The sequence below is a fragment of the Myiozetetes cayanensis genome, unplaced genomic scaffold, assembly GCF_022539395.1.
Source record: "Myiozetetes cayanensis isolate MyiCay16 unplaced genomic scaffold, myiCay2020 scf1, whole genome shotgun sequence".
Classification (NCBI taxonomy): domain Eukaryota; kingdom Metazoa; phylum Chordata; class Aves; order Passeriformes; family Tyrannidae; genus Myiozetetes; species Myiozetetes cayanensis.
The window spans coordinates 108,986,560-109,002,184 of NW_026086604.1; the positions used below are offsets into that span (position 1 = coordinate 108,986,560).

Below are 15,625 nucleotides of genomic sequence, written 5' to 3' on the forward strand. Positions count from 1 at the left end.
CTTTTTTTGTTGTTCCTTTGTTTTATTGTGGTTTAGTTGTTGTTGTTGGATTGAAAAAAAACATCCTGTGATATAAGAGGGAGGTCGCAGACCGCTATGGCAATATGTGTTATTTCCAATCCTGTTGTTAACTAGTTTTGTTTTCATTGTCTTAGGATGTCACCAGAAAGTTCTCTATGTGAAACCAGGATAACAACCCCAGGTGTTAAAAATATCTGCTGAGAAAGAGAAACCAGAACTACTCTGTGAAACTTCTTGTTAGAGAGGATGTTTCATAACATGGGGCTTGCAGAGGCAGCAAGAGCAGAGTTTAAACTGTGCCAAAGGTGTCTATCTATCTCACACCACCTGGGGTTGTCATCCAAGGGTCTTGCAATGTCTGGAAGGCCGGAACCACCCTGCTATACTAAGAAATAGTCACAGTGACTGAAGTCCCCGAAGAAAAAGACTGAGAGACAAGAGTCACAGGAGGGAGACGAGATGGAGACCAGCCCAAAGGACACGGAGAGGAGCAGAGGCGAGGAGAGGCAGAGCACTGCTGGAATTCAGGAGGCTGCAGGCAGGTGTCCAGCATCGCTGCCTCCTTCGAGGCAATCCGGCAGGCGGGGAAAGAAAAAGGCTGGACATGAAAAGATGTGAGTGATCATATGGAGAAACAGTTTATGCACCTTCCAGCTCCTAAGCAGCTGTGCAGTTTCTGTATCATCCCCCCAGTGGAGGATGGACTGTGGTGGGCTACTGAGCTCAAGTTCTTTCTTTTACATTTTTATACCAATGGCCCAGAACACACAAGCTATTAGAAAGACAAATACCAACTAACACTATAAACAAACTGGAAAAGAGAAAACTGCAAATAAATTCCACTTCTACCACACAACATGGGATAGAAAGACATTGGATGCATAAACAGAGCACCTTCTGCCTTTCTTTTGCTGCTTGTCTGTGCCTGAACCCATTCCAAAACATTACTCTGCATGATAAAACATACCTACAACAACTCTTCTTTACTATTTTTATCTGTATTTCCATGCCATCTAGAAGTGAAGTAAAATTAGTTTGTGATACAAATATTTATATGCCTCTCCATAGCAACAGTGCAGGCTAAAAAGCCATAGCTAAAGGCTGGAATACAGATTCCTCTTCTGCATCCTGATTCATTTATTTAAATAAATGTCTGAATAAAACTAAAGCATCTTTAATTAAAGTGACCTTTTCTTCCTAATGTAAAGACATAAAGAAGACACAGAAGACAGCAATTCAATTCAGTTCCTGATTCATCAAATTCAAACCTAATTTTCTTATTTTAGAACGATTTTCTTAAACTCTGAGTGGTGTTGCAATTATATGGGGATTGATGAGGAATGCAGAAAACTGGAAAGGTATTTTTATTCTCTGATCTCTGCAGGGCTTGCCAAAGTCTGGAAAAAAACCAAGCACATGACTACTAATGATGACTAAATGGTAATCTGTCCAAAACTTTGTACAAGCAGGACTACTATAATTTATTTTTGAAGGCCCTCCTGATTTTAACTGAACTAACCTTATGCTAGGATTCTCTTATGCTGGCAATCTTATGCTATCATATTTAAAATATTTGATATGAACAAACAAATTTCCAGCTTCTTCAGTGGGCCAGTCAGTAGAAAAACCTCTTAAAATAGCTTCACATGCTGGCATGGCACACACAGCCTGGGCAAAACCAGTCCAAATGCAGTCACACATATTTCAGGAAATGAATCATAAGCCACGTGAGAACCCCAAGAGCTGCATAAATAATTTCTTCTTTACAATTTCTAATACCAAAACATATTTGGCAGTACCTGGCAGCAGCAGGCTCCCCTAAGAGCAATCACTTTGGCAAGCAACATGTGGTGGCACCTTTAAACAGTAAAATTTTTTGCCAAGTTCAGGCTGAAGAGTTTTTAAATTTTCTTTTACTGTGAAAGAAAATGTTCTGTTCTAAGAGGAAAATATTTCTCTAAGACAACATATGGGAAAGGGAGTGTATTTTTTTTCTCTGATCCTGAGAAAGGAAACTGATGAGGTACCTTTTAAGATCACCTTTCCCAACAGGTTCGCTGACAAACTGAGGGACTGAGTTAACTACTCTTCCATCAGAAAGACATTTCTTTGTAAGCTTTAAGAAATATTTTAAAAATATAAAAAAAGAAGTATTAAAAACTTCTCAATCTACTTTTCAAACCTACTAGCTACATAATGACAAACAAAGCTCAGCTGAGGGCTGTTAAAAGCCTCTGACCAGAGGCACAGTTCCGATACGAGTTGGCTCAAGAAACCATTCTTCATCCATTATCAGTTGAGAGTTAGCAGTGAAAGGTTTATCCTTACTGGTCTCTTTTATGCAGCACCCTTAGCAACAGTAGCCCATGCACGCAACACCTAAATGAAGCATGTGTTTAAACTAACATTAGTTTACTTTAGTGGGGCTATAGTGTTGTTTATTCTAAAATTCTACTGTAAGGAAATGCTCTAAATATTTATCTGCTGTCATTCAACAGATTTGCTATTTCCATTTTTCTTAAGTTTAAATTTCTTTGTAAAGCACACCTAATATAATTAGACAGTACTTCCAGGAGGAATAGCAAAAAACCTTCACTGTGGTTTACAAATAGTCTTTACCAATTACTTAGATTTCTCTACATTTCAACATTACACTTTCTGAAAGGACTTTAATAAAACATAACAGATACTTTCACACCACAAATAGAGTTGCACAGCAAGCATGGAAAATCAGGCTACTTCCTTTGCAGGCTCCCAACCAGAAACACAAACTTTAATGTACAGGCTGTGGTAACTCTCAAGTCAGAGGGTCTGTGGAAGCCTGAACATGTGATTTAGTGCTGCGAAAAATACTAAAATACAAAAATAAGTAGCTACAAAGGTGAAATAACAGAAATACACAGCAGCACCACAGACCTTAACTACAGCCAAAGCGGAGGAGTTGCCGAGGTATTTCCCCGTAGCAGTGCTGGGGCTCGGTTCAAGCCACAGCCTCGCTGCAAATCCATTTACTCCTGCGCGGCACGAGGAGGACCATGGCCCTCTTTCATCTCCCAGCCCTGTGCACAGGGCATCAAAGCAGAGAGATGCTTTGCCCCTCGCTCTGCACAGCGGGGCTGCTCTGAGCAAGGACACTGCCTGTCCCAGCACGTGGCTCCACGCTGCCCCTGCGGCTGAGAGGCCTCTGCTGCCTCTCACAAACCCTATCTTGCAAATACATCTGTGACCTTCTTTCTGCACCAGAGGATGACAGAGATAACCCAGCATTTCTGCTGCACCAGGGCTGGTTCCACACACGCTCATAACCTAATCAGACATTCTCACCTTTCCTTTATGGTTTCTACGGGACAGCCAGCATTTACCAGGCAGCTGACAGTGTTTGCCAGTTTAATGTTGATTTATTGCCCTTGCTCAGCTCTGTGTCAAATGCTTAGAACGCTGTTGTTTTCCAGTTATGCTCAGATCTGGTAAGCCAGCCTCTGACTACTCTTAAGTTTTACCACTGTGTGTGTTAATGCCAACTGACACTTCAACCACAAACTGAGGAAAACAATTTTAGAAAATAAAAAGCATATAAACATGAAAACCAATGAAACCAGCACCTAATGACTCACCAGTTTGGTCCTTCTCCATATGTTTACTCAACATACACATATGTTTGTTCATATGAAGAATGGACATGTAAACAGCCTATTTAAATACAAGGAGACATGAAGGCAGATGCTTTTTATCAGCAACTCCATCTTCTGGTTTTCCTGTATGCACCACACAGCACAGCTCATGACCAGTTAGAAAGTGTAGAGTTACATGGTATCTTTCCCACTTTCTAAAATTAATTATAATATGAAAACATGACAGATATATATTAAATGAGTCTTTCCTAATGGTGTACAGTCACAACAAACGCAGTTTCTTGGCTCTTGAGCTGTGCCGAGAAACTGCATCAACTTAAACTGTAAGTACCAGCCAGTTATAGAATAGGCAAATTACCACCCACTTCAGAGAACTCTGTAAGACTCTTCCACATCTAGTGTTTTATTCTGTGTTGAAGTTCAAAACTTATTTAATGGAAATTTGTTCTCACTGATTATAATGGTGGAAAGCCGTGGTAACTTCACATCTAGAATCACAAACCTTCCCCCAAGGTTTCCATCTATGGCACTGAACACTCTGCAGGAAATGGCACTTCAGGACTGCAGGCTTGGGGTTACTTTTAAGCCTCATTTCTGACTCTGACCAGTTTTTCAGCAGCCTGTTAGTTGCCTTAGCTGGAGATGATAACTGATGCTTCTTTACAGTAGCAATAACCAGCCTCTGTACTAGTACACTCCTGTTTGTAAATCCCAGGACCCCACAGCCATCATATAACACTGAATGCCTGTTTTCACTGAAGTCATCCAGCACAACCCTTCAGTCTTCTTGAAAGCTATTGATTTCCAGAACACAGTTTCCCCCTTACTTCAGTACTATGATAAAAGACTTGCAGGAACAATTTCACAACCTCCTTATTTACCAGAGACAGACCAATGACCCTGTGATGCTGCAACCCAGTGGAAACAACTCTATAAAGCAAAGCCACACATGAGCACTAAACAGTCAAATGCAGATTTTTGGTAAGGAAGTGAGAAGAATTTTAAACTGACAATAACAAAGAAACAAATGCTGAATCGTCACTCTCATGAGGACTCTGTAAGCAAGTACAGTAATGTAACTTTTTGAGGACTGAAAAGTTATCAAGCACTGCACCTATTACTCTCCTTACTTCCAGGTTGCACCTGGAATATCGTATCTAGTTGTGGACCCTTCAGTACAAGAAGGATACTGATCAACTCCACCGAGCCCACCCATGGAACCCAAGATGGGCAGGGAGTTGATGCATGTGCCCTGTGTGAAACAGCTGAGGCACTTGTTTATATCTACAGTCAGCAGATCAGCAAGAAGACTAAATCAGGGTCTTTGCCAAGGTGCACAGCAAGGGAGCAAGAAACAAAGTGGTCATTAAAAAATAGGAAAAAACCCACCAAATCCCACAACAGAAAACATTTCACTACAACGATAACTAAGCGCTGCAGAAGGGGTCCAGGGAGGTTTTATGGTCTCTGTCCTCAGAGGTTTTCCAAGACCCAATAGGAAAAAGCCCCACACCACCCTGGGGTCTGAATTTGGTGCTGATCCTATTTTGAGCAGGAGGTTGGACCTTCTGAGGTCCCTCCCAGGCTGAGAGATTTCTATAGTTGTTTCTGCAGGATTTGTGACAGGAAGTTTGCCTGGACTCTCAGACCTAGAGTGGGAATCTGCTACAACAAACAAAAGGTAACAGCAAAGAGCAAGAAATAATTCTCTCCTTTCTTGTATGCCTAATTCAAGACAGAATACAAAGGACAAAGGGTAGTGCTAATGAAACAATAGGTTTGCAAAATTAGTAAGTGCAGAGTCAGGAAATTTGCAGAATCACATAATACATTCCTTGGAGTATCGTGCCTGATTAATAGCACTGTGAGGAACAGCAGACAAAGCAACCCCATTTGTAGTAGATTTTTTTTTTCCCAAGACTTTTTTCTGATCTACTTCATATTGTCTCTGATTTAAATTGCAAAGTATTAATTAATACTCATTACAATATTCTTACAGTATTAGTCACCCTTTGCTGAACCTTATTTTAGTTCATTAGACAGTACAGAAGTGTAGAAATAATAGTAGAAGTCACATTAGATAGTAAAATAGTATTTTCTTCAGAAGTATAACTTATGTATTCTGTCCCTCAGAACATTTACGTTATTCTTATGTTTAGTTCATACTTTTTAAAATTAACTTTTTTCCACCATAACTGACCACAGAGTTGCCAAGTGCCAGATAAATACACAATGTTAAACAACATGTCTGAATGCCTAGTGAAGAGTGTGTGCTGGAATCGCCCTCTCAGGATGCCAGCCCAGCCCAGTGGATGGTCTCCCTTTTCCCCTTTAGCTTATGCAATTACCTCCCATCCAATAAGCAGCCGGTCAATAGATTTTTGGAGTCAGAAACTATTGACTGGATATGAAAGCAATGATGCAAAAACATCCAATGCGACATGACCTTGGTGACGTCTCAGAAGGGAGGGGAGGACTGTGCAGTCCCTCCAGATGTGTGCCCATCACTCACACATTTCTGTAATTTTGTGACCTGGGTCACAGAGACATCACTACAGTTTAAAGGTGCAGTTGGTCCCTTGGGTAGCAGCACATCAAAACTGTTTTAATGATTTCAGGGTAAGCTATGATACAATTCATTTTCTCTGGGGCTTTGGAGAATGCTAATTACCAGTTTGCAATTATTACTTCCAACCATGAGAAAATGAGTAAAACAAACTATTCTGCCTCTCGGAAGTTTAACAAGCTTATTCACTAAGCAGGAAGCCCCTGAGCAGGCAGATACCCTTTGGAAGAGAAATACCCAGCACTCTGAGAGTTTAACTAGCCCTCTGGACATGAACCCCTAGTGTATGGATATGGCTGACACTAGAGCCTAACTGCAGACACAGCTGTGTTGGTTTTATACCAACTCCGATCTCCTTCCCTGGAGATGCTCACAAGCCATCTGGACACAATCCTGAGTAACATGCGCTGGGCGCCCTGCTTGAGCCGGGAGGTTGGACTAGATGACCTCCAGCAGTCCCTTTCAATCCATTCCAATCCAATTCCAGTCCCCCCAAACCATTTTGAGGTTCTGTGAGAGCAATAAGAGCCTGGCTTAAGGACCAGATTGCTCAGTAGACACTAATTTAACTTCTTAAGCTCACATCCTTTGTGCTCACTCTGCCTCAGGATACAGGAGGGACAGCTGAGAAACAGCAAAACCAGAGTCTGAAAAACCACCAGCAGCAGGGGTGAAGGACTCCAAGGTGGTCGGCAGCGCTGCAGTGGGACAGCCCCTTCCCACACTTCTGCACAGCCAGGTGCTTGGGTGATCTCAAAAACACAGAGCTCACTACAGGTTCTGGAGGATATAAGTTTCAGACTAGTAAACAAAGCCATGTTAACTCCATGTTTCCGTTTTTCCCAGTTTAAGGCCAGAAGGGACCTGCTGGGTTACAGACAGAAGCCACCCTCAAGTGCACAAACCCACGTCACAGAGGTTTAGCCAGAGGAGACCACACAACATCTACTGCAGTGCTCCACGTGCCAAAACCCACACAGTTTTTGCCAACACGCTCTTAACAAATCCTGATGCGCAAAAGGCAAGAGACTCATTTAAACCAGTTAATGCCACAAAAAGAACAGAGACGTGAACGTGTCTCCCTGTAATCCGTGCCACAGCAGGGAACAGACAGTGTCTCTGGACACAGATGTGGCCACCACTGGAACTCAGGCACACAAAGCCCAACACCCAAGCACCCAAAGCACTAGCGCCCTGCCCACCCTCTGCTCTGCCACAAAGGCATGCCTAGCCTCAGACCAAGCCCAGCTGGTCTCAGTTATAACCTGTGCTCACATTTCTCTCTAAATTTGTTAGATTTTTTCCAAAGAAACGTGCAGGAAGAAGAAAAGGTTACCCTTCTATGCAGAGAATTCATTAGGTAATCTAGATTGGACTCCAGATATGAAACTAAAAACCTAACTTCAGGTATTACTTTTGGAAATTTCCATTTGTGACATAAATCTTACATAAATAAGCAGACAAAATGCAGGGTGCACGGCTGTCCTCTGTCCTGCTACCACACACCAGCCACAATGCTGCAAGTACAAAATTTCCACCTCTTTTGTGGCAGTCAAGAAACTTCGGCCTGACAAATATGTCAGAGAAAGGAAATCAAACAACTGAACAGTGTAAGTAGAATATAATAAAATACATCCAAAGTACAAACCTCATGTTAAGAAATCAAACTTCCACATTAAGTACTGTGCAGACACACAGGAAAAGCAACCACTGTTGTGAAGGACTTCCTTCTTAGCAGGAATTTGCCTCTCTGTTTGTTTATCTGCTCTATCAGCACAGAAAGAGTTTAATTCTAAAGTTACTCTTACCACAGTATTAAAAAAAATAACATTTTAATGCTGTAATGTATGAAAAACTACTCAACGTTTGGATTATTTGGTGAAGAAGAACTATTTTCAACACTAAAAGTTTAACAGGCAAGGAATCCAAGACCAGCAATGAAGGGACCTGCCAGGCCACCTTATTTTTTGTCCTCCCCTGCAGAGGCTCTCCTGCTCCAAGCACTTGTCTTTAACAGTATATATAATTTCAAGTAATATTTTCATTCTTGTTTCTCTCTTCGAAGACGAGATTCCTTCTACTTTCTTTGAGGGTTCTGCTATTGCCTATTCACAGCCTAGTGAAAAACAATCAACACAGAGCTGGTAACCAATTGCTAGTTACAGTAAATGTTCTGAAGAAGTCAACTGTACTGATTTTAAACTATGCCAAAGACCTCTTCGCAAATACTTCCAAAATGGCAATATGACAGAATTCCTTCTTCCACCAAAGACACCTGGGACAAGGCAAATTCCCCTCCTGCCAAGTACCCTGCTCCTTGGGAGGACTATGCCCTCGTGGAAAGAGACAAATTGTTTTCCCTTAGTTAAGCGCTGGGCCAAGCATGTGTATTAACTGGCTACAGGTTACTGATTTGCTTTTAAATATGTATTTAGGTTGATATCTGCCTGATTGGATTACGTCATGTACCTGTTCAGGTAAAGTCAGTTACTCAAATTACTTACGATGGATGGATTCATGGTTTGATCTGGCCCAGGAAGTTCTTGAACTAAGCACAGGCAGAGGATGTGGAAATATGTGTTATCCCTGGTTTTCACTCTATCCTAGACATCTGTGCATTGCCACTTTGGAAGCTTCAGTACCCCTATGCAGATACACACACGTACACAAAGGACACATAAAGCTTATTAAACTTGCCATTTTCACAGAAGAGGCACAACTGAACACGAAGCATTACTCTCAGTGTACTACAAAAGACTGTCTAATAAGCAGGTAAGAGAATCAGAATAAACTTTAAATTAGCTTGCACAGGTATTTTGAAAATGAGTAAAAGGCTGGCTTGGTAGTTTATAACTGCATTTCTTCAAAATGAGTAAAGTTATAACAGTGACACAGTCCTAAATTACAGGTATGGCAATATTTACAAATTACTCTGCCAAGCCTGTTGCAATTTTAAACAACCTAGCAAAGGGTAAAGGTCTGGTTTCCTTGAAGGCAATGGCAAAGTTCTCATTTACTTCAGCGAAACCAGACTTCCTTCCATTTATACACTTCCTACCTTACGAGCGAACAAAAGGCTTTTGCCCTTTTTCCAACAGGTAAATGGGAGGAAACCTGCCTTGCTGCAGGTTATTGACCACCTTTGTTTCGAAGTGCTGTAGCACTCAACTGGCAAGGTTCCTCTCCTCCTCTCGGCTTTTCCACTAGAAAAACAAAGTACTCCTGTGCCTTACACGGATGTGTTGCTGTGCCCATCGGTGCTCCTCCTCTGCAGCCCCTTTTTCAGAACTACCTGCACCGCTATCAGAGACCCTAACGAAACTGTGTGGGTTTCTGCCTCTAATACCATCAGCAATTTCGTTGTAAAGCTTTATGAAATTCATTTGCAATAAAGAGCAAATTAAAGCCGTATAAGAGCTACTATTTTCAGGCTGAAGAGCTATGATATTTTAAGCAGCTTTGTAATATGAAGATAAAACAGTGAATCTGCAGATATGCTGAGTATTAGCATGTATTCTGTTTCTGAGATCTGCTTTAGTGCCTTTGAACACCTTATGGTGTATAACTGAGGAACTGCAGAAAAAGATTTTGAGATGAGGTTTAGATTGGAAAAAATGTAGGAATGATTTCTGACTATATAATTTTATTATTTTCATGCCTTGCCAGCCCTGTAAACCCAGTTTCTCTCTGTTAATTTAAATTTTGCGCAGGACAATATATAAGGGCATAGTACTTGTATTATAAAAAATAAATATATATTTGCAAGTATTGATTTTAATAACATTGTGATTTTTAGGTTCAGAACTTCATGTTGAAACTGTTACCTTCTAAACAAAATTTGAATAATTGCAGAAAGGGGCATGTGTACTGCAATTACTCTTTTACTTCTTCAATCTGAACCTTCTGTCTATGCAGCCTTTCCAGGTACAGAATAAGTAAATTTTCATATGCTTTGCTAACACTCCTTATTTTTTCTGCTTTTTAATTTCCTTAAAGTATTTTTGCTTTATTATAGCATTTTATTCCCTTTCTTGATCTATTCCTTGCTGATTCCCTTCCCTCTGTTCTACTGCCCTAGTTGCACCCTCTTCCCTAGATTTTTACTTCCAGTTCCTTCAAACCGAGAAATCACTCCCTTCTGTCTCTAAATTCACAGGTGGGGGCGAGGGTCAAACTTGCTGCCAGAAAAACTGCCAAGAGGACTGGCCTTGGAAGCTGGTAGCTTCCTGTTGGGAAGAGAGCTGCACTTCTCTTTCCACTCCCATCATTCTGCTCTGCTTTACAGGAGCGGTGGGAAGGAAAGGAAGGACAAAGTACCACTAGCACAGCCCCACTTTGGGGCACTGCTGAGAGGGGCTGGATAAAGCCTGGCAACAAACTGAAGCCTAGAAATGAACGTTTGGAACAGATATATGCAGCTCCAGTCCAGCTGCTGTTCAAGACTGACCTCCTTCTTTTGCTTCAATGGAAATTAGAGCTAATGGTGCCAGCTTCGGCATGCACTGAGGGATTAACTATTGTGATTCATGTTCAATTGCCACACTAATTCTATCAGACCCCAAGGTTTGGCCTTGAAATATTTGTTATACGTTGCAAAGTGCTTTTACTGAGTTACCAGTACCATCACATTCCTATTTCTCAATTTTAATCTATCACAACAAACTCATTATCTAGTGTGCAACCACAAACATCCAAAATAATTTCTCTTCAACACATTAGCTGTAGCACATCAAAACTGTCCAAATGCTATAGAAACACTGTACAACATTACCATTTGTGAGAAAACATATGTTGTCTTGCAAATTTTATAAGACCTTTATAAAATAGGCTGTTACATCTGTCAAACCAACCATATTTTAACAAACATGCCAGTAAGTGCTGTGAAAGGACTCTAAATAAATGCTGAAGACATCATATGATTTTGCATCAGTAAAGTGAGTCAATATTATCCAGTGAGTCACCTAGCTAATTCACAGCAAATTTATGTGATGGTATAAGATGGAAGGTGAACACACATTCCCAGAGAACCTTCAGGGCAAATCAAACATGCAAGCTGGGGCAGGACAAATAATTACAAAATATTAACAAGCTGCAGAAATCCATTTTCTGCACTTTGCGCTTAGTAATATGTCAGTGCTCACATGGTCCTGCTTCCTTCTTGGCGCTGGAAATAATCTGAAAGCAAAGAGTGAAAATTGCATATACCATTGTAGGACCAACAGAACTGCAAAAGCCATGGCTGTCAGTTACATCATTTTCTAAAATAATAAGAATTCACAACCATAGCAAAACATTTCTTCAATAAACTAAAGCAAGTATCTCTTACATACTAAAAAGAGAGCATATAATTTTCCCTGTTAATAGGAAATAATGGCAATTATTAGTGGTGTAAGGAAATACAGCAAAGGAAAAGAGTAAGAGGCTGTGGTTTACAATAAACCAGTGTAAGAATTCACCTACAAAGGAGCTGAATAGCATCCACACACACAGATGCTCATTCTCTTTCTCCCTCCCTGTGTACCTGTATACTGCATCCATCTATCCATCTATCCATCTATCTATCTATCTACCTATCTATCTATCTAAAATAAAGAAAATGCACTCATAAAGAAGACTTTAACAATGCTTGCATTTAAAGGGGCATTATCAACAATATTAACGGGAGCATGTTTTGGGGTTTTGGTTTTCAAGTGTTGGTTTTTTGGTTTTGTCACCTTGAAAATTCTCCTCCTGATGCCCTTCTCATTTGCAACCTCTGAAACTCAGAACTGGCCAATATTGCTACCAGAATGTTACAGGGAATTCACACTTCAGTTTGGCAAAGGAGTTTTTCAGCAGATAGTATATCCCAAAGACTAATTACCATCGAGTATTTATTTAAAATATATATATGTTACTCTGTATTACTCAGTATGAACCTCATACAAATAACCTTCAAATAATTATATTTGAATTCTGCAATCTTATTAACTTTTGATCAAAGAAACACATTTCATTGAAACTGCCATCTGTTGAACTCGCTTCTTGATTTTGTTTCATCTTTCTGTGACATGGGAATAATCACCAATACTACTGGGGAAAATATATAAATAACACCTTAAATAAGTTTTCTCTCTTATGAAATCTGCAGGGGTTTGACTAAAAAGGAGAAAAGAGGTCTTTGTCCTGTGTTAGTGAATTACTCAATCTCTTTTCTTGATTTCTGCTGATCAGTGAAAAAATAAAAGAGAAAATACAACTCAGAATTACTAATATCTCTATAGGTGCTTATGCAACAAAGTGGAAGCTACATAGTGGCATTAAAAATAATCTTGGTTTTGAAGCAGATATGAAAATTCTTCCTACTGATGAGATAAGATTAATACTAATTGATACAGCAAGTAAGCAACTCCTCCCATTAATAGTTGCTCCAAAGTTTTAACTCTTCACTACGCTTTCATGCACTTCTCAGGATTGACCACTCCTAAGGAAGTAACTGGATGAACTAACTCATGTTTTGGTCTGATAATTTTAACATCACCACCTTAAAAACAAGTAAGAAAAGCTCTGTGTGTGTCTCACCTGCAGAAGAAAGGCATCTTTCTGCCACATGTAAGTCTAGTTTAGCCACTTAAAAGTTTCTCAACCTGAAAGACCAACTAAATTCTGCGTTTACTCAACAGTACTTCCATCAACCCAAACCCATCTCTCTTCAATTTCATTAAGATTTTACCTCACTCACTATTGGTTACCAAATGTTAGCTAAAATGTGGTAAGAACAGACCCTTCTATCTCCCCAAAGCAGAACAAGCCTTTTTCAAAAGACAGACTGAATTATTTGATAGCATCTATCAAGGTAGAAACAGAAGGACCAAGAGTCACAAGAACCTTCTCTATTTAGTAAATTTGATACTCCTTTTTATATATGAGTACCCTTACCATTTGAAAAAATCCAACAGCTCAAGAAGATGCTGGTAACAAACCCCACCCCCTTTGAGAGGAACAGACCTCCTTAGTTATTCAATTTATTATTTCATATTATTCAAACAAATATCTAATAATCCCTGCTTTATGTTGGGCAGTCCCACTCTTCCAACAGCATGTGAAATTGTCCTTAAACATCTAAGGCTGTGTTGCTGCCCAAGCTTGGTCAATCTTCCCTAGGTAACCAAAACCAGCACATAGCTGTAGAGAGCTTTTGGACCAAGCAGATGGTGACCTGTACCTGTAGCACAGACATCCAAAAAGACCTCTGGACCAGGAACTTAGCACTTGAGGATTTTTATAGAGAGCTAAAGCAACAGAAGTCTTAATGTGTCTAAGCCCTCTAAGTGCTACAACTGTAGAAACACTGCAATATAAACAGTTACCTAGCACACAGTTCTTTTCTCTCAGTGTCTGACCTGAATATTAAAAACATGAACATTAAATACTTGAATATTAAAAGCCATTCTGGCAGATGTACCATCTCCTACATGAGGATTAGCAAAATAGTTATGAAAACTTTCAAAATCCTGCAACTTTTTCCTGTTTCTTTCCTACCAAAAGACATGCCTGTATGTTTGCTAAACCTTCAAAATATTTTCTCTGCATTGAAATTTAAACTCCTCCTAACATGTCTATGAAAGTTTGATCAACCAATCTGGACAACGTTAAAGCAGTATCACTCCAAATAGCACCACATTTTTCTTCCCTAGCTTATTTGGAAATGGTTTTATCCCCATTTATCTGGGCATCAGATGTAACTGGCCATGGTCATTATGCAAAATCTCTAAAGAATTATAGACTGGTTTGGGTTAGAAGGGATCTTAAAGATCATCTAGTTCCAAGCCCCTGCCCTGGGCAGGGACACCTTCTGCTACACCCAGGTTGCTCAGAGCTCCATCCAGCCTGGCCTTAAACCCTCCCAGGGTGTCCAGTTGTGGGGTATCCACAACTTCTCTGGGTAACCTGTTCCAGTGCCTCACCACCTTCATGGCGAAGAATTTCTTCCTAATACCTAATCTAAACCTACTCTCTTTCAGTTTGAAGCCATTCTCCCTTGTCCTGTCACTACAAGCTCTTGTAAGAAGTCCCTCTCCATCTTTCTTGTTGGCTCCATTCAGGTACTAGAAGGCCTCAATTAGGTCATCCTGAAGCCTTCTCTCTTCTAGGATGAAAAAAGCACTTGCTCTGTGTAAGGTGACAGAAAGGCCGCTCAGAGGAGAAAAAAAGCCTCCTGATGGCTTCCTGAAAAACTCCTGCACCTGGGGAGACGTTTCCAGAAACTGACAAAAGGATTAAAACGAAGAAAGGAGTGATATGGAAATAACACGGCCTTTTTTCTCGAACATCCTAGCTGCAGGGATCTCAGGAAGTGGACCCTTGGGTCTATTCCATCTGTCCATCACCCCAAAATTAGTTTATTGACTATAGCCACTCTGCCTAAGAAAAAGATATAAAAAGAGATTGAACATAAGCAAAAATGGGGGAGAAATTCCATCAACCCTCCCAAGGTAGCTGACTTTTCTCCTTCCACTTCTGGGAAGGTGAGACATATCTTATGCACGCTAATTACTTGCTTTTAAATAACTACAGTTTACTTTTGCTTCATACTGTTCTTAGTAAGTTGCTTTCCTTTAAAGCTTGTGCTTATGTTCTTTGCTTTACTTATTAATTGTAAATTGTTTTATGTCTTTGCAAGTTGCTTCTGCTTTGTTATTGTTACTGTGTGCCTATGCTTTGCTTTGTTATTATTAGTGTATAATTTAAGTGTGTTTTTTGCAGTTAGATCCTATTCCAGACACAGCAAACCCCATAAACTGCCACGCATTTGTATTAATAAACGTGTTATTTCATGAACTGTTAGAGTGAGTCCATTTTTAGGTGCTGACAGTTTCACTGGTGGCAAAATAACTCATAGGAGAAACCTGCTGAGGGGTTTCTCTATCGCTATCAGGTGCAGTCCTTATATAAAAAGGTATCAAATATCCTGTCCGTCTCAGTGAATCTGTGAAGCAAAGGGTCTCATTAGGTGAGACGCTTAACAGACTGTTCTGGACATTAAAAGGTTTTGATCTTTTTGGGGGGACGCTGATAGACAAAAAATAAATTAATACATGTTGGACAGAAAATTTATCTTTTCTGTCCCTTTTAACGTGACAGTCTGGTATCAAAAACTTGCTTTCATCTTTGAAAGGAAAAGTCCTTGCTTTGTCACTTTGAACCTCTTTGTTGCTTTTTCCTGTGGTTTTGGAGTGGTTGGTTTTTTCCTCTTTTTTTTTTTTTTTTCTCATAAATTGAGATAATTACTCTCTGCACCTCTCCATCCTTTCTGCTCAACTGTCCCATTGATTCATTCCAGAATTTTATCTGAGAGATGTTTCTGGTTTGAACTTTTCTTCTGGAATAAGCCAATACCCTACCAAACTTTCAGTGTCTGATAAGG

General features: G+C 40.1%; 1 protein-coding gene across 1 annotated transcript in view; it reads right to left on the reverse strand.

Moving 5' to 3' along the window:
- Positions 1 to 15,625, reverse strand: part of ANO10 (anoctamin 10) — a 121,811-nt gene that overhangs the window by 1,297 nt on the left and 104,889 nt on the right.